The sequence below is a fragment of the Gymnodraco acuticeps genome, unplaced genomic scaffold (assembly GCF_902827175.1).
Source record: "Gymnodraco acuticeps unplaced genomic scaffold, fGymAcu1.1, whole genome shotgun sequence".
NCBI classification, from domain to species: domain Eukaryota; kingdom Metazoa; phylum Chordata; class Actinopteri; order Perciformes; family Bathydraconidae; genus Gymnodraco; species Gymnodraco acuticeps.
In genome coordinates this window covers 784,343-802,521 of record NW_022992090.1, presented here as the reverse complement: position 1 = coordinate 802,521, position 18,179 = coordinate 784,343, and the positions used below count along the sequence as shown (strand labels likewise).

At 41.0% G+C, this 18,179-nt stretch overlaps 1 protein-coding gene and 1 long non-coding RNA gene across 2 annotated transcripts in view; both read right to left on the bottom strand.

The window, feature by feature from the left end:
• ddc (dopa decarboxylase) overlaps window positions 1–6,860 on the bottom strand; it is a 50,130-nt gene extending 43,270 nt beyond the window's left edge. Inside the window, exon 1 of the mRNA XM_034202646.1 lies at window positions 6,841–6,860. The gene's annotated coding sequence lies outside the window, so the exon portion shown is untranslated. The remainder of the gene's footprint in view (window positions 1–6,840) is intronic.
• A 9,943-nt stretch (window positions 6,861–16,803) lies between these two features.
• LOC117537449 lies at window positions 16,804–17,376 on the bottom strand. The gene is made up of 3 exons (XR_004567720.1): window positions 17,293–17,376; window positions 17,126–17,185; window positions 16,804–16,888 (listed from the first exon to the last, which is right to left on the bottom strand). It is a non-coding gene; the product is annotated as an uncharacterized LOC117537449 (long non-coding RNA).
• Window positions 17,377–18,179: the final 803 nt, after the last annotated feature.

Below are 18,179 nucleotides of genomic sequence, written 5' to 3'. Positions count from 1 at the left end.
TACCAACATATGCTATTGTCATTAGTTGTGTCCCTGTTCTTAAAGCTAAGGCATTGCTAAATTAACAACTCTTGGCTTACAGAGTGGTAACATGAGACCGATTTTTATATATAAAATATAAATGTATTTTAATTTTATAATTTATTTTAAATATTAACAATATAATAAAATAAATGGAAATATATACACCGGCAAATATTTAATATAAATACCTTGTGTGTGTGTGTGTGTGTGTGTGTATAGCTATTGCTTTATCTGATTAATGTTATTTTCATATGAAAGTCCATGATTATAAGTATGCAGTATCATAACTACATCTTTGATGTTTATAAAAAACCAAACCGTTTGAAAATTGGTTGAAAATTGAGCAAGCTATGGTTATTTAAATAGTAAACCATAATGTTATGAATGAGAGAACTCCCTGTAGCAAGATGGCGGCCAAGTGGCAACGTCGGTCTCCATTGGTCAGCAGCGCGGGTGAGTCATCTAGTGTTTATATATATCTATGTCCCAGGCTGCTTCTCAGGTCGACTATTTTCATTTCCTCGCTCCTCGGTCTCACCGGAAGTTGATTTGCCTGCGCCGTCTTGAGTACCGTCCCATGGCTCTTATTTCTGCCGGAGGACCGAGGATCGAGGAGCGAGGAGCGATAATGGAACCACCAGACCATCCTCCGATGAAATCCTCAGATACTCGCCCCGCCCCCTTACTATGTATCGCTCACTGATTGGACGATGCAGTGCATGCACTGATCTCATGCTTCTTGACATGAGAGCCGTTTCCCAGCGGATTGAAGAAAATACATGAACCTCACGGGAGTCACTCCTCAGTTTATACCGTGTTTTGTTTCAATTCCTGTTTCATTTAGTTACACATATGTGATATATCTGAACAACAAAGTGGTCAAAAATCATTTTATTCATTAGTTGGAAACATTTTCATGATCGCTTTTTTCGTTTTACATTTTCATTTATTGTCATTTCCATTCAGTCAGTCATTAAGTGCTATTAAAATGTTAATGTGCTATCCAAACAAACAAACAAACAAACAAACAAACAAAGTGTGCAATCCAATGAATGTTAATCTAACTGGGTTTTGATAGATAACATATCTCTTTTTCTTCTCTCAATTATTTTATTTCTTTTGTGCACTCTAATCAATATTAATCAAACTATTGTTCGTTTATACATTTTAAGAATGGCGTTTATCTTTTTTGAGAATGAGTTCTTATTTTATTTTATTTATTGGGATCTACAACAGATGATACAAATGTTTGTGTCAGTAAATGTGTACTAACAGAGGCGGGGGTGTGTGTGGAAATAACGGGGACAGAGCTGCTGTCAGACGATCAGCTGTGCAGCGTCATCACAAACGGACGTCGCTTCACGTGACGCTCCGGAGGAAAGGACGTCCCATTGCTCTTAAAACTCATTTCCCTGCTTCTCGTGGTTTCCTTGCGTCCCTCCATGCTTCCCTGGTGGGAGGGACTAAACGCAGGGAAACGAAGCAAGTGATGGAAGCAAGGATTTCATTTAATCGACCTGAGTTTCATAAAAGTCAGTCAATGCTTTCCAAAAGCACGAGCAGTGAACTCCAGGCCCACGTGACTGAACTCAAAATTGAAAGAAACAGACTAAGAAATGACGTAAGCTCCATGATCAAAACTGCCAAAAAGAATTTCATCAATATCAAAACTGAGGAAAACAAAAATAAACCCCGTGAACTTTGGAAATTACTCAATAACCAGCTTGGCTGCAGTAAAAAACTCAAAACGAGATTTTCTAACTTAAACATAAAGACAGATAACAGGCTCATCACAGACAAACTGGATGTGGCCAAGTACTTGAACATTTTTTTCACAAACATAGCCACAACTCTTGTAAATAAATTACCCTCCCACTCAGGGCTTTTTGGAGTAGATCACATCATGACCTACTACAAAAACCTAGGGGTACGCAAAGATGATTTCAGTCTAGCAAGGGTAACAACAGCAGAAGTACTCATTAAACTGAGCGCCCTCCAACCTAACAAGGCCACTGGCCACAACAATATCCCCTCCAAATTCCTCAGAGTCACAGCAACCGCCATCTCACCAGTCATAGCTCACATAATTAACCTCTCCATAAAACAGGGAAAAGTACCCAAAGACTTCAAAATTACAAGAGTAACCCCCCTGCACAAAAAGGGCAGCAAATTGGATCCAGGCAACTACCGCCCTGTCTCTATACTTACCTCCATCTCGAAAGTCATGGAAAAAATAGTATATGAACAGGTCGAAAAGTACCTCGCGGAAAAGAAACTAATCTATGAATTTCAATCTGGCTTTAGAACATCCCACTCCACTAACACATGCCTTCTTTATTTGAGCGACCACATCAAACAAGAGGTGGACGAGGGCAAGTACTGCGGCATGGTGATGCTGGACCTACAAAAGGCTTTCGACACTGTCAATCACCCCATTCTGATTGACAAGCTAAAAGCAATTGGTTTTGATAAACTATCGGTGAGCTGGATGCAATCCTACCTGGAGGGGAGAGAACAGATGGTGGAGGTAAACGGTACTCTGTCCCCCCCCCTCCCAGTGAGCTGTGGTGTTCCACAAGGAAGCATATTAGGTCCGTTACTGTTCCTAATTTATGTAAATGACATGTCATCAGCATGTGACTGCAACTTGTTCCTGTTCGCGGACGACTCAGCCCTGCTGGTCTCTGACAGGAACAGGTTGCAGGTTGAAAAAACCCTCAGCAGAATCTGCACCTGGCTCGCCGATAATAAATTATCATTACACCTGGGTAAAACAGAGTCCATTCTCTTCGGTTCGAAACATAATCTCAGCAAATCCGACGACTTCTCAGTTGCAGTGGGCGACATTATTGTCACAAGTAAGAAGGAAATTACATACCTAGGATCTATTCTTGAGGCAAACCTCTCCTGTGACAAAATGGCATCCAATGTAATAAAAAAAGTCAATCAAAGAACTAGATTCCTATACCGGATCTCCTCTCTGGTAAACAAAAACACCCTGAAAACTCTGGCAGGAGCACTCATTCAAGGGTACTATGACTATGCTTGCACGTCATGGTACCATAGCACCTCCAAGGCGCTAAAAATAAAACTTCAAACATCGCAAAATAAACTTGTCAGACTACTGCTTGACCTTTCATCTAGAACCCACCTCACCTCTGCCCACTTTGACAACCTAGGATGGCTTAGAGTAGACGACAGAGTACAGCTACTTGCAATGGGCCTGGTCTACAAGATCCACTACACCTCTATGGTACCCATGTACATGTCAAAATTCTTCCCAAAGGTCAAGGAATACCATGATCATAACACCAGAGGGAGCTCCACAAATCATGTGAAACCCAGATTTGGCACAAAAAAGGGGGAATACACGTTTCGCAATTATGCCACATCAAGGTGGAACGCTCTTCCCACAACTGTAAAGGAAAGTAAAACTATACTTACCTTCAAAACCTCTCTTAAAGAGCACCTTCGGGGGAGAGCATTGCAAAACTGGCCCCGGTAATGGTACAAATCTCAACCTGTCGTTCAATGGACAGCTTCCCCCCCCCCCCCATCTATGTATATACTCGCATTTTAGACTCTGTTACTAACTGTATATCTGTAGACTTGGTATGTCTTAAATGTCCGGTTAGGATGTATTAGAACGAAATCTAAAATGAAAATTGTAAACAAGCAATCTGTATGTAAAATACCACCTGTATTTAAATTGTAAATAAGCCATCTGTATGTCAAATATGTCTTATATGTCTTAAATGACATGATGAATTGGAAATGGGGGACCCTGATGTAAACAAGACGAAAGTCTTTCTCTGGTCTGCATCCCCTTAACAATTGTATGTTTTGAGCTGTACTGTACTGTACCCAATATACAAGCTGTTAATAAACTTTTCAATCAATCAATCAATCAGAAGCAGCCCCAGACTCCCAGGTCCTCCGGCAGTGACCCGGAAACGGATATCGGCGCGCCGTCTCGAAGGAAAACAAATTTCTCTAAAGGCTCGTCGAGGATCGATTATCGAGGAGGCTGTCTGGAGGAGCCGTAACCGAGGATACACTGATTTAGAGGAGAGAGGAGTGTCTCAAGAGGAGCTATAACCGAGGGTACACTGAAGTATTCTCCTGAGACGATTTCAGCCAACAGTGATGTTTAAAAGAGGTGTGACGCATGGCTGGACTTCTGTCAACGAAGCACAGCTCTGCAAACTGTTCCCGTTGTGATTATATAAGTTATTTGAGATTATCAAATGTGCATCAGACTTTCTGCCCTTTACCGTTTGTTTACTCACTAATCACATGTCCCCTGGATGTTAGGCTATTTTTTTTTTCAATACAACTGCTTTCATTGTGACGATGTTTACAGTGAGAACAGCTGCTGAGGTCAGTGCAGAAAGCAGAACAGTGTGTATAATATATATCGCTTAATAATAAATGTAACAGGCCTACATTTCACACTTTATTTGTAGGCTTTAGGAGATATCTACAAATAAACAGTAGGGTTAGGGAGTGTATAGGTGTCTGTTGTAATCAGTGGCGAGCCGTGAATTGTATACCTAGGCCCTCTGACCCCCCTTCCCTCGGAAAAAAAAGAAGAGATATTACGTCACAGCGTAGACTTCAGCGGAATATCAAAACAGCGGCCCGGGCTGCTTCTCAGGTCGATTAAATGAAATCCTTGCTTCCCTCACTTGCGTCGTTTCCCTGCGTTTAGTCCCTCCCACCAGGGAAGCATGGAGGGACGCAAGGAAACCACGAGAAGCAGGGAAATGAGTTTTAAGAGCAATGGGACGTCCTTTCCTCCGGAGCGTCACGTGAAGCGACGTCCGTTTGTGATGACGCTGCACAGCTGTTCGTCTGGCAGCAGCCAGCTCTGTACCCGTTATTTCCACAAACACCCCCGCCTCTTACACATTTACTGACATAAACATTAGTATCATCTGTTGTAGATCCAAATACATGAAATAAAATAAGAAGTCATTCTCAAAAAAGATAAACGCCATTCTTAAAATGTATAAACGAAAAAAGCGATCATGAAAATGTTTCCAATAAATGAATAAAAAAATGTTTGACCACTTTGTTGTTCAGATATATCACATATTTGTAACTAAATGATACATGAATTGAAACAAAACACAGTATAAACTGAGGAGTGAGTCCCGTGAGGTTCATGTATTTTCTTCACTCCGCTGGGGTATTGCTCTCATGTCAAGAAGCATCAGATCAGTGCATGCACTGCCTCGTCCAATCAGTGAGCGATACACAGTAAGGGGGCGGGGTGAGTATCTGAGGATTTCATCGGAGGATGGTCTGGTGGTTCCTCGGTTATCGCTCCTCCATGATCGCTCCTCGCTCCTCGATCCTCGGTCCTCCGGCAGAAATAAGAGCCATGGGACGGTACTCAAGATGGCGCAGGCAAATCAACTTCCGGTGAGACCGAGGACCGAGGAGCGAGGAAATGAAAATAGTCGACCTGAGAAGCAGCCCTGGTGTGCAAAACGCATCAATGACAGCACACAAAACAACATGATTTATATAAACACCTATCATGACAGGGCATCCACAGCCAAGTAACAATTACAAATGAATTAAGTCGGCACGGCGGCCCACATTGAAAATGACTTAGGCCTACCTTTGATGATCAAATCACTTAAACACAAAGTCCATCCTCCTGTCCTTTTGGATGAAGCACTTGCGGGTCATTCAGCTGATCCTTTGCCACTCCAGTTTATCATTGTAACTCAATCTTGAAAATGACTCGGTTAATAATTTCGCAACGATGTCATCACTATCACTGAAGTGAGCCATCATGAACGAACTTATGCTAATCATAAATCTATCGATCATAAATCTATCGAATAGATTTATGATTCGATTAAAAGTAGGGTAGACATGTGGATATTATCCGGCTGAACAAAACGTGCATTTATCTAACAGGTTTGTTTTCCACAGACCTTATTTCGAGCTATTTTCCAAAACCCTATGGAGAAATCTCATTGTTTTCTGTCGAGGGAATCCGAGTGAAGCTTACTTCCGGGTTTTAGGGCGCGTCACTGCACCACTTGCATAGACCTCACAGCGGGCGGAACTTGTCATAAAGTCCGCGAAAATAAAGCCCGCCCATTTAGAGGGAAGATATGATTGGTCAATTGTACTGTCATTTGACATTACTCTCTCGTTGAGTTACTATAGCTGGCCCTCTGTGAATGTACAGAGGGACCAACAAGCTTCACATAACTCGAGACGGCATTTAACCCTTCACATTCCAACAGAAACTGAACAGGCAGATTCGAAGGATTTATTTCTTTGGAAATATTATTTTAAATACAATTAAATCAAGTTATTTTGGTAAAACTAATGACAAATGTAACACGTGTGTGTGTGTGTGTTGTGTGTGTGTGTGTGTGTGTGTGTGTGTGTGTGTGTGTGTGTGTGTGTGTGTGTGTGTGTGTGTGTGTGTGTGTGTGTGTGTGTGTGTGTGTGTGTGTGTGTGTGTGTGTGTGTGTGTGTGTGTGTGTGTGTGTGTGAGAGAGAGTGAGAGTTGATGTGCCAGGCAGACAGGCAGGTCTCAGTAGCTTATCTGACATATAATTGGTCAAAAATGGTACATTCTCCGTTAGCCTACGAGCTCCCCATTTGAGCGAAGGACTATTCCTTCTCAATGTAGCATGATATTGGATATGCGCTGAAGTTGTCCTGGATTGGAATTTTTTTCCGATCATTTCCTTAGGAGGAGTTTGCAAGAATGTGCTTAAAATGCATGAAAAACGCAATTTTTTTATTTAAGCAAAATAAACACATTTAGCTAAATGATCTCACCATTGGATCTTCGGGAGTGTCGTCACCAGTGCTGGAATTGGGCCGGTACTCACCGGTACGCAGTACCGGCACTTCTGGTTCTGACCCATGGAGTACCGGCACTTCTTGCTCAGTACCGGCATGCTGGCGGTACTCCGGTACTCATGCACCGTGCCAGTACTCAACACTCTCCCGCCGTTCTTATTATACATCCATATATATATATACAGCCGCCCGGTACTCAGTAGATGCGTCATGAGGTGCCGAAAGGACATTCTCATCGCTCTAACCACTGGAGTTTCACAGCGGCTGTCAGCTGTTTACTCCTGTCATTCAAACAGAACGTGCTGGAGAGGGGGCGGGGCTTATCTTCTCCATGTAAATACTGTGGTGGAAACGACTATGTCAAAATTAACCTATTTGACCGTGATTTAATAGTAATACACGTTTCAAAATAATAATAATAATAATAACGCCGAAGTAACAACATACTGAAAACTGTTAGTAAAACCATGTTTTAATGCTTTACAATTTACATACCTAGATGCACGTGTGTTGTGTTTATGCAGTGCAACTCCCACCCAGTGGGTGGCTATGTAGAGTGATAGAACAGAGCAGGCACGCCCCCGAGAGAAGGAAAGCAAGTCACGTCACAAATTAGCATTTCTAAAATGTTAGCGTGGATTAATAAAAGTGCAAAAAGACAGCGGTTGTCGCCGGAAGAAACTTCAAATACAGAGAATGCTGTGCCTGTGTTGGAAATTGTGTCTGATGGGGAGCTTTCTTTGGTTGATCCTCCTGCTCCAAGTTCTAGTGCATTAGCATTAGCACTAGCTCCGCCGCCTCCTCCAGAGCCTCTAACGTTAGCTGCTGCTGGCTCAACTGCCACCACCAACACCGGGCAAAGCGATGCACCTGACTGCTGGACAACGGACCAGGTGCAATATTTTTTGCAAGACCAATGCATGGCTCCTTCTTAAAGATAAGAAGCTAGGATGTCGGATATGCAGAGATGTCAAATCTTTGGGAATACACACTGGACAAGGACTGAAACTGTCAACTGAATGGGGTGAGTGTGCAGTGTCTCATTTCGGTGTTGACAAGAGCAAACAACAAGCTAGCCTGAGAAAAAAAATCAAAGAACATAAAGAATCACAAGCCCATGTAAAAGCTGCTGACATCCTTACATCTGCTTCACGTGAAACTATTCAACATCAAGTGCAGTCTATGCATAAATCTGAATTAGACACCACTATCAGAGTTTTTCGAACGGCATATAAAATTGGCAAACATAGCCGGCCATTCACAGACATGCCAATTGATTTGAATGTACAGAAACTGAATGGGCTGAACGTGGGCAGGGTTTTGCACTCCAATAAAACCTGTGGCGAAATCATCGACCACATAGCTCATGAGCTGAAGAAAAAAACGGCAAAAGACATTACAGAAAACCAAAGAAAACTCTGTGTTTTGGTCGATGAATCTACCACTATTAGTGGTAAAACGGTGCTTGTTGTGTGTCTACGCTCAGCATTAGCTGATGCTGAGCCCGAAACGTTTTTTTGGGAGCTGATCGAGTTGGATGGAACAACGGCTGATGACATCACAAAGGCGTTAATGGAGTGTCTTGGAAGAGATTTTAACGAGGACTTTTTAGGTCAGTGTTTCGTTTCTTTTGCATGTGATGGGGCTTCAGTCATGCTAGGGAAGAGAACAGGCGTTGCTACCCAGTTGTGTAGTAAATTCCCAAGCCTGTTTGTGTGGCACTGCTCCAATCATCGTCTAGAGCTGGCAGTTGGGGATGTGGTCAAGGAGGTCTCAGGGCTCAATCATTTCCAGATCTTTTTTGACAAACTCTATTCCTTGTTCCATGCCTCCCCCAAAAATCAGAGGCAGTTAGCGCAGTGTGCGCAAGCAGTCGGACAGCGTCTCCTGGTGATAGGGCGTGTTTTGTCCATCCGCTGGGTGGCTTCAAGTGAAAGGAGCGTCAGAGCAGTCTGGGAAAACTACCGAGTGCTTCATGATCACTTCACAAATGCTGCAAACGACACGAGCAGGGATTCCAGAGACAGAGCAAAGTACAAGGGCCTGGATGATGTGCTCACATCTGCAACGTTTGTCAGCAATCTGGGACTGATGTACGATGCGCTCACAGAGCTCAGCGACCTCTCTCGGCAACTCCAAAAAAGAGAGATGACACTGCCTACAGCAGATAGGCTCTTAACTCGAGAAATACGAGTTTTTGAATCCATGGTCACCATGCCTGGCCCACACATGACTACAGTTCATACAGCTCTAGCTGAGAAGTCCTTCAAGGGTGTTGCCCTGCGTGAGAATGGCAGGCTTGTACAGATTCATGCAGGTCAGTTTTTCCGCAGTATGGTAGAGAATCTGAGACACAGAATGACTTCCACAACCTCCTCTCATGTCAGCACAAGAGAAATCCCATTACATGGCCGGGAGGCCCGGGACAATCAGCTAATCCAGGACATGAAAGTTATCCATCCTGGAAGTTGGCCTGAAGAGGAGTTAGACGTACAGTATGGGGACGTAGAGGTGCTACGTTTGTGCGAAGTGCTGAAAGTGGACAGAAGAGAGACTGTTCAGGGCTTTCGCGAATACAAGGAAACCAGGGCATCCCGTACACCTGCTGCCATGGAGCCTCTACTGAAAGCAGTCCGAACCATCGCTGTCTCCACTAGTGAGTGTGAGCGGGCATTCAGCTGCATGAACGATATCCTTACTGCAAAAAGGAATGCTCTCTCTGTCAGCCGACTGTCCAGCCTGGTTTTCATTAAATGTAATGGACCATCACTAGGACAGTTCAATCCGGAACAGTATGTGAGGTCCTGGCTGGCAAAGGGAAGGAGAAGTGCTGATGAAAGAGCCTGTCCAGCTCCAGCCCCTGATACTGATGTCCCCAAGGCCTTCTGGAGCCTTTTCTAACAATGTGAAGTATATTGCAAAGCAGCTCACCCAGTGAGAAGACTTTTGGCATAATGTGCCGATTTGTACAGATCCTGGAGATAGAAGGACTTCAGACCAACCAGGGAGTTATCTGATCAGCTTGGTGTTCAATGTAACTCTTTACCATGGCTCAGACTTTGTTACTTGCAGTTACAGTTTCTCATTTTAGATTGTGCAAATGTTGCATTTGTTTTTACATGTTCTTTGTTCATGCTCTTTATCATTTTTCTGAGTTGGAAAGTTAGATTGCATCATAGTTTACTTTATACATATTTGTATTCTTCAGTGGTGAAGTATATTGCAAAGCAGCTCAGCCATGTGAGAAGACTTTTGGCACTTTTTCGTTTTTCGTTTTCTGAGTTGGAAAGTTAGATTGCATTCAAAATGTACAGAAATACTTAATTTTGTTAAAGCTTTTTATAAAAAATGCTTCTGACCAGAGCTTTGTTTCCTTGTCATTAATGTTGCACACCACCAGAGGGGCTCTCACCTGAAAGGTCTCTGCTTCATGTGTCTTCAGCAGAAGATCTAGACTTTGATTGCTATATTTTCAGTTAATATTGACCTTACTGAGCTTTAGCCATATCCGCTGCCTATCATAAAAAATGTTAAGTACAGTGAACCTTTCTAAAATATACATTAGTAAAGAGACAAACCCACCAGCATTATAGTAGTCAAATTCTTGTTTGTGGGCTGTATATATAAAATTGACTTGAAAAAGTTGCTGATTTTAGAGTACTGGCACCTTTTTCATTCCAATTCAAGCACTGGTCGTCACCAGATGGAACTGAGTTAGCTCTATCTTCATTCTATAATACAGAAGTTGCAGAGATACAGAAAGTTAGTTGTGATCATATCCAGTCCTGTATTTAGAACAGGTGCAGAAGAGCATTTTCCCAGGTAATTTATCCTGTATGTGAAGTTTCTGTTTTACAAATTGAAAATACTACATGTCTGATCATTTCTGTAGCTTCAAACTTCACTGAGTTTACAATATGCTTTAATCACATCACACATAAATAAATATACCATAAAGTTGAAACATGAACCAACAGTGGATCCTGTGTCTACAACATCCATTTGCATTTCATGTGGACATGTAAGAAACAATCAAATTAAAGAAGGAGGTTTCAGGATGAACCTGTCACTTTATTTATTGTTTAATATAAATACTTCTGTTCCCCCAGTTTACTTCAGGAAACAGCAGAAATCTGTTGTCATCAGTGATGGCAATCTTAGTCTTTAATTGATAATAGACCCATTTCCAGGTTTATTTATCATCATAGATTTGGAATGGACCCAAGTGGTTTCCTTAGAACAGGATTTATTTTGAATGTGTAAAGAATCTGAGTTAAATATTATGTGCTCTGGACTAAAACCCAATATATCCTTCGTTAAGTCATTCAATTTCCCCCAACATTTTAGTTATGTTTCAGTGATATGCTGCTAAATTATGCTTCTTGTAGAGACCTCAGATCCAAAGTGCAGAGCTCACAATATAAACAAATCAGACTAAAATAAATCCATCCCCCTCATTTCTTTCTTCAATTAACTCCATCTGCACCTGGAGACAGAATCATAGGCATTTTTAAGTACTGGTTTAAACTGAACATCATAAACCTTGCAATCTTCCATAGTATATATTATTCTTACTACATCTTAGTAATTAACTTATTAAAACGTAATGATTTTTGGGAATTTATTTGAACATGTTATTTTTCTGTAAAAGACTATAACTTTATATTGTTACTTTTTTTTAAAACTATAATTCAACCACCTTCTGACGTTTGCTTATGTCAAATTTGCTTATCTTGTGAATAATTCTATAGACTTTATAAAGGGTTTCACTACATTCTGGATAGATTTAGATATCCCCACAGAAAGTGCTATACCAGTGACTATAGTCAGCACTGAACAGCCACTGACTTATTTGCCGGTTTAACAAAAACGGCAGCAACACCAGGATTTGTTTAAGCAGCTCTGGCTTTATCCTTCACATTCTTACAAGGTTCTGTCGACAATACATAGAAAGTAAAAAGCTGCTTGTATTTCCCTCAGCATTTATTGAAAGAATGCGCTTTTATACTGGCTTTATAAGTCACCCAGACCCGGTGGTGGCGCTGGTGTCCCCTGTGCTCTGTGGTGAAGCCTCACGGAAAGAAGTGAATCAGTGAGGAGACTTTACACGTGCTGCGGTCCACGCTTATACATCCATGGGTCCACGCAGAGGAAGAGCCACAGAGGACCGTCGGCTGCAATAGAACACGCTAAACCAGTGTTGCCATTGTAACTGAAGAACCAGCATAGATCTTCTTCTCACCATTAAAGGTAGGTTCAAATACATGCTCCTAATACAAAGGTTAACACATGTCAATACCAAAATAAAATGATATTTTTTTCCAATATTTAAGCAAAAAACAACAACGTGTATGGAAGCTTTCACCGTTAACTAGGATAGCTGTGAGTGACTATATAGAAACGTTACGTGCGGTTAGGGTTGAAACGGATAAATTGCTTTCAGTAGCAGCTCGCGGCGCAGCACCCACGTGTGATTTCACCCAAGTAAATCACACGTGCTCAGCCCCAGGAGCTGAACACAACCAGATACGTCACCGTCACCTATATGCTAACTAGTGTATTATGTTTTGATTGTATACACTATTGTTAGCTACTAAAGCATATTACTATTATATTCTGTTGTATTATAACAATTGCTCATACAAATGCATCAAGTAGGAGAGAACTCAAGCAGCCCAACTTGACCAATCACAGTTGTTGCAGTCCTATTGTGTTGTAGTCCCCATAACCTTCTAATGCCCCCCATTATGTGTTTGCTTTTCAGGGTTCAGCCCTTGTGGGGACAGAGGAGGACGTGGACAATTTAGGGGAAGAGGACGAGGAGTATTTGATGACCGAGGAGGAGGAAGAGACCTTCTCAACGCCTTTTTGATAATGGCAACAGGATCAGTGGACTTGGTCCTTTAACACCCCTTTGAGCTTTGTCATCACCGTTTTCCATCAATAACTTGGCAAGTTGTACAGTTTCAGCCATTTGTCTCAGTTCACATCCAACTATCTGTACAGGATAGACTCTAGTAAAACCTCTGCCTTTTGGTACCACCGCCCCTTTGTGGTAGCAAAAACAACATCCAAATTCTCCATTGAACTGTTTTAAGTTCTGCACCATTGCCCTTGCTACTGCATCACAAATACATATTTTAGCTGTTACTCTGGTGTGATGTTCTAACCCATTATCATCTTTCCAACAGAATCCTGTGTCCTTCAGTTTTTGAAATTCATGGATGAATGGGGTGAAGTAACTTTGAACCTTTGGTTTCCCTTTGCCAAACCATAATGTATACAATAGCATTTTTTTACATCTATCCAGAAATGGTAATTTATTGATAGTACACAAGATGGGCCTAATTGAAGTTTTTGATGAATTGAACACAGGGGCGCCATCACAATTGAAGGTTGGTGTAATACTGTCAGTGTTGACTTCCTGAGCCTCGTGTCTGTATTCACTTCCAGTGTTGATACAATGCATGTACCATTTTATTTCTATAGATTAACTGTATAGACTTGACAGCGGCTCCAGAGGCAGTGCTTGCCTCAGAGGTGAAGAAGATAAGTGGGGAGAACATGAAGCCACTGGAGCAGCTCGCACTGGAGCAGCTCGCACTGGAGCAGCTCGCACTGGAGCAGCTCGCACTGGAGCAGCTCGCACTGGAGCAGCTCGCACTGGAGCAGCTCGCACTGGAGCAGCTCGCACTGGAGCCCTTTGAGAGAGACCACGCGGTGCTCGGCATTTACAGGTACGCCCAAATAAATCTTCTCATTTACAATTAATTGGATAACTTGTGTGTGGACACATGTTTTGTGTGTAGGTTTTTTTTTTTTACTTCCCATCCCATTTGATCCAGTCGCAAAGGTGTTAAGATTTTCAGATACTCACATAATTTAGATAAGGAAAAGTTTGGGATGGGCATCAGGAAGCGTATTGCCGAACTTCATATTTCAAGTTATGAAAAAGTGTACTATTTTATCGAAACTATAAAGCATATTTTCGTTCAGCTATCAATTGAATCTGGTACTTCTCCGAGGTCAGCTGCACATATACTGTACATGGCCTGCTCTTGATATACTTTGGTAACATTCTCTATTCTTTCTCTCCACAGAGCTCCACCAAAAGACAATAGATTAAGTGTGAAGGAAGGCGGGAATGACTATTTTCAACCACCTACTTTTTCTACAAGTCATATCAGTTGTTTGTAGAGTTTGCTACCATACCAAAGCAGATTGATGTTTCTATTACTGAATTATTTGTTTTGAAATTCATACTGTAGTCTCTGGTCGGGACTAAAATGTTTTTATACACAACGCTTATATTCAAGGATATTTCTCAGTTGCGTTAACAGCCAGTGCCACATTTTGTCTTTATCTTGTTGAGAAAAACAATTAAAAAGTTGAACTCCTGATTCAGCCAATCACCTTCTTTATGTTAATCAACAACGTTTATAGTTCCAGTGTGATCTTGATGATGTAATCATAAACATTGGGCTCTGATTTAGTGTCATGCTGTTAACATGACCGGCTCTGTCCTAAATAAACGTATACAGCTATAATCCATTGTGTCCTAAATAAGCACTATATTGTTACCACCAGAAATAAACTGTTTGCTAAGCAGAGGAGATACATTTTTGCCAATATAATAATGAAAACAATCTTACACACCATTACATCTTCACCTGCACTTTCATCTGAAGTGTTTGTGCCTCGGTCAGAATTCTGTAATAGAAGAGCAGCAGAAGTCATAGGCAAGGCAAGGCAAGGCAAGTTTATTTATATAGCACTTTTCAACACAAGGCAATTCAAAGTGCTTTACAAAAAATGAAAGACATTAAGAAAATGGCATTTAAAATCAGTCATTAAAAAGAAAAGCTAATAAAATAAACATTAAAAGAAAAAATACATGGATAAAAGTTACAGTGCAGTCTAAGATATGAATAGTTCAATTAAAAGCAGCGACAAAAAGAAAAGTCTTCAGCCTGGATTTAAAAGTAGTCAGAGTTGCAGCGGACCTGCAGGTTTCTGGGAGTTTGTTCCAGATATTTGGAGCATAATAACTGAACGCTGCTTTACCATATTTAGTTCTGACTCTGGGGACAGAAAGCTGACCAGTCCCTGAAGACCTGAGAGATCTGGATGGTTAATAATTTAGCAGGAGGTCAGAAATGTATTTTGGGCCTAAACCATTCAGTGCTTTATAAACCAGCAGCAGTATTTTGAAATCTATTCTTTGACACACAGGAAGCCAGTGTAAAGACTTCAGAACAGGAGTGATGTGATCCACTTTCTTAGTGTTAGTGAGGACTCGAGCAGTGGCGTTCTGAATCAGCTGCAGCTTCCTAATAGATTTTTTAGTGAGACCTGTGAAGACACCATTACAGTAGTCGAGTCTACTGAAGATAAAAGCATGGACAAGTGTTTTCCAAATCCTGCTGTGACATTAGTCTTTTAATCCTAGATATATTCTTTAGGTGATAGTAGGCTGATTTAGTAACTGTTTTAATGTGACTGTTGAAACTCAGGTCAGAGTCCATGACTACACCTACATTTCTGGCTTTATAGATCTGTTGTTTTGAACATTGCAGACTGAAGCTCAGCGCTAACTTTTATACGTTCTGACTTGGCTCCAAAAACCATTACCTCAGTTTTATCTTTGTTTAATTGGAGAAAGTTCTGACACATCCAGTCATTGATTTGTTCAATGCACTTACTCAGTGTTTGAATTGGAGCATAGTCTCCTGGTGAAATTGTTATGTAAATGTGTGTGTCATCTGCATAGCTATGGTAACTTATTTGGTTGTTTTTCATTATCTGAGCCAGTGGTAGCATGTAGATGTTAAAGAGAAGAGGCCCCAAGATGGAGCCTTGAGGTACCCCACATGTCATATTTGTCAACTCAGATGTGTATTTACCTATAGAAACAAAGTTGTTTCTGTCCTTTAAGTAGGATTCAAACCAATTTAGAACTGTTTCCGAAAGTCCCACCCAGTTTTCCAGTCGGTCTAGTAATATGCTGTGGTCAACAGTGTCAAACGCAGCACTGAGATCTAATAATACTAACACTGAAGTTCTGCCACTGTCTGTGTTTAAGTGGATGTCATTAAAGACCTTTACAAGAGCAGTCTCAGTGCTGTGGTTTGGAAGAAAGCCTGACTGGAACACATCGAAACAGTTATTTAAATGCAAGAAATTACTCAACTGTTGAAAAACAACTTTTTCAATGATTTTACCTAGAAATGGGAGGTTTGATATGGGCCTGTAATTGTTCATTACTGAAGCATCTAGATTATTCTTTTTTAAGAGCGGTTTAATGACTGCAGTTTTCAGGGCCTGTGGAAAAATACCTGAGTGAAGAGATTTGTTTACTATATGAAGTAGATCTGAGGCCATGCAAGGCAAAACATCTTTGAAAAATCCTGTTGGAATAATATCAAGGCAGCAGGAGGAGGATTTCAGAAGTTGTATAATGTCCTCTAGGTTTTTATCATTAATCTGATGGAATTGTGTCATGAGCCAAACACCAGTTTGTCTTTCTGGAACAAAGTGGACCTGCACAAATTATACCATTTCATGGTTTGGATCTTCCCCTCCGTCCTCTGATGACCCTCCAGACTGAGAGACAGCAAAAGGCTATAAGATAAGATGGATCTTTATTGATGCCCATAGGGAATGCAGGTGTTCGCATGCAGCAACATAATATATTTAAATGGGAAGGTAGCAGTGTGGGTGAAAGTCGTATGTGCATACAGTGAAAATAATGTTAACTATAAGTTATAAAATAACTCCTGATACATTTTGTTAAATATTTGTAACCCAACTTCTTTTGTGTCGGATAAATCTGTATTCTTATCATCATAGAAAACTGTTGTCTCTTACTGCTACCTGTAATGTAGCATGTAATGTAGTCATGGATTTTAACAGAATACATTTTTTTGCATAATAAGTAAAACAATCCTGCATGTTTATGTTGTACCATTTCATGTTGTTGATCTGTTCCTTCGTCGTCTGCAGCCATCTCTACTTCATCGTCACTCTGAGAGACAGAAAAGTTTAAATCAAATTAATTCAATAAAAAAAGAGGGGCTATTCCTGAGACAGGCATCATAAAAAGAGCATTCAAGCAGGATACAAAGACAGTACATGACGGACGAACGATGACCTTGTGGCAATGCATTAAAAAAAAATCAGTGACCAAGTAGCAGAGTCATAGTTAAGTCCACCAGTGAGTCCAATTTCTTAAGTCTGTGGATCAGTCAATGCAAAAAACTACCATTTCATGATGTGGATCCTCCCCTCTGTCATCTGATGTCCCGCCAGAATGGTGATCAGCCTGAGTTAAAGCAAAAAGCAAAAGGCTACACAATAACTCCTGATAATATGATTTTAATGAATCTCACACAACCTCATCGTCACTGTAATACATATACTCTCACCCACCATTCGATCTTCATTTGAAGCTTCATCACTGGATGAGTCAGAGTCTGTAAATTGATAAAATCACACAGCTGTTACACAGACATTTATACACACATTGATTGTGAGCATTTTAATTTGGCATCTCAGCAAAAAGCTAGGGTTGGTTTATATATCTCAGCTTTTTTAGAGTCAATATTGATTTTATATGTTTTATAACATAATTTACATATTGCCCTACTGCTATCAAAATAGGAATAATAGCAGTATACACGAAGTGAATCTATACATGTACATCTAAAAAATGTTTCAAAATGTTGTAGTATACTCTGCTATAATTCGTTGAATACAGTAATGTGAGACAAAAACCACCAAATGAAATACGTCTTATATTGGCAGTTCATCCCGTTTGTCCAATATGAAGAGAAAACCCGCGTCCTTACCTGTCACAAGTTGTGCCTCCATACAGGTCCTCCGGTACCGTTTTGTAGTCCTGGGAATATCTATACCTACATCTGACAAATATATTTTCTACATTCTCAGGTTTTCTCTCTTTTTGTGAATGAGAATCAAAACTAAAGACTTTTTCCAAGCACGGATTATTCTGCCGCTGAGGGTAGCTGGTGAGTGGTGACGTGCGCGTGCCCAACTTTCGCCTCGCGCTTCCCGCTTCTCTAGCGTTGCTAGGATACAGACCGCAGTGCCAACTGCAATCTCCGGATTGTAATCACTTTGTTGCCACTACTTAGAGCTACTTTTGAACACAAAAATGTACGGGCTCTATGAATTTACCAATGATACAATCGAAGTTGGCCGGTTTAATTTAATTGAGGGGGAGTATGATCCTGAATTGGACAAGGAGTATCTTGTCTGGTGGCCCCAAAATGGGAAAAAGACGGCTTGGACTGCGA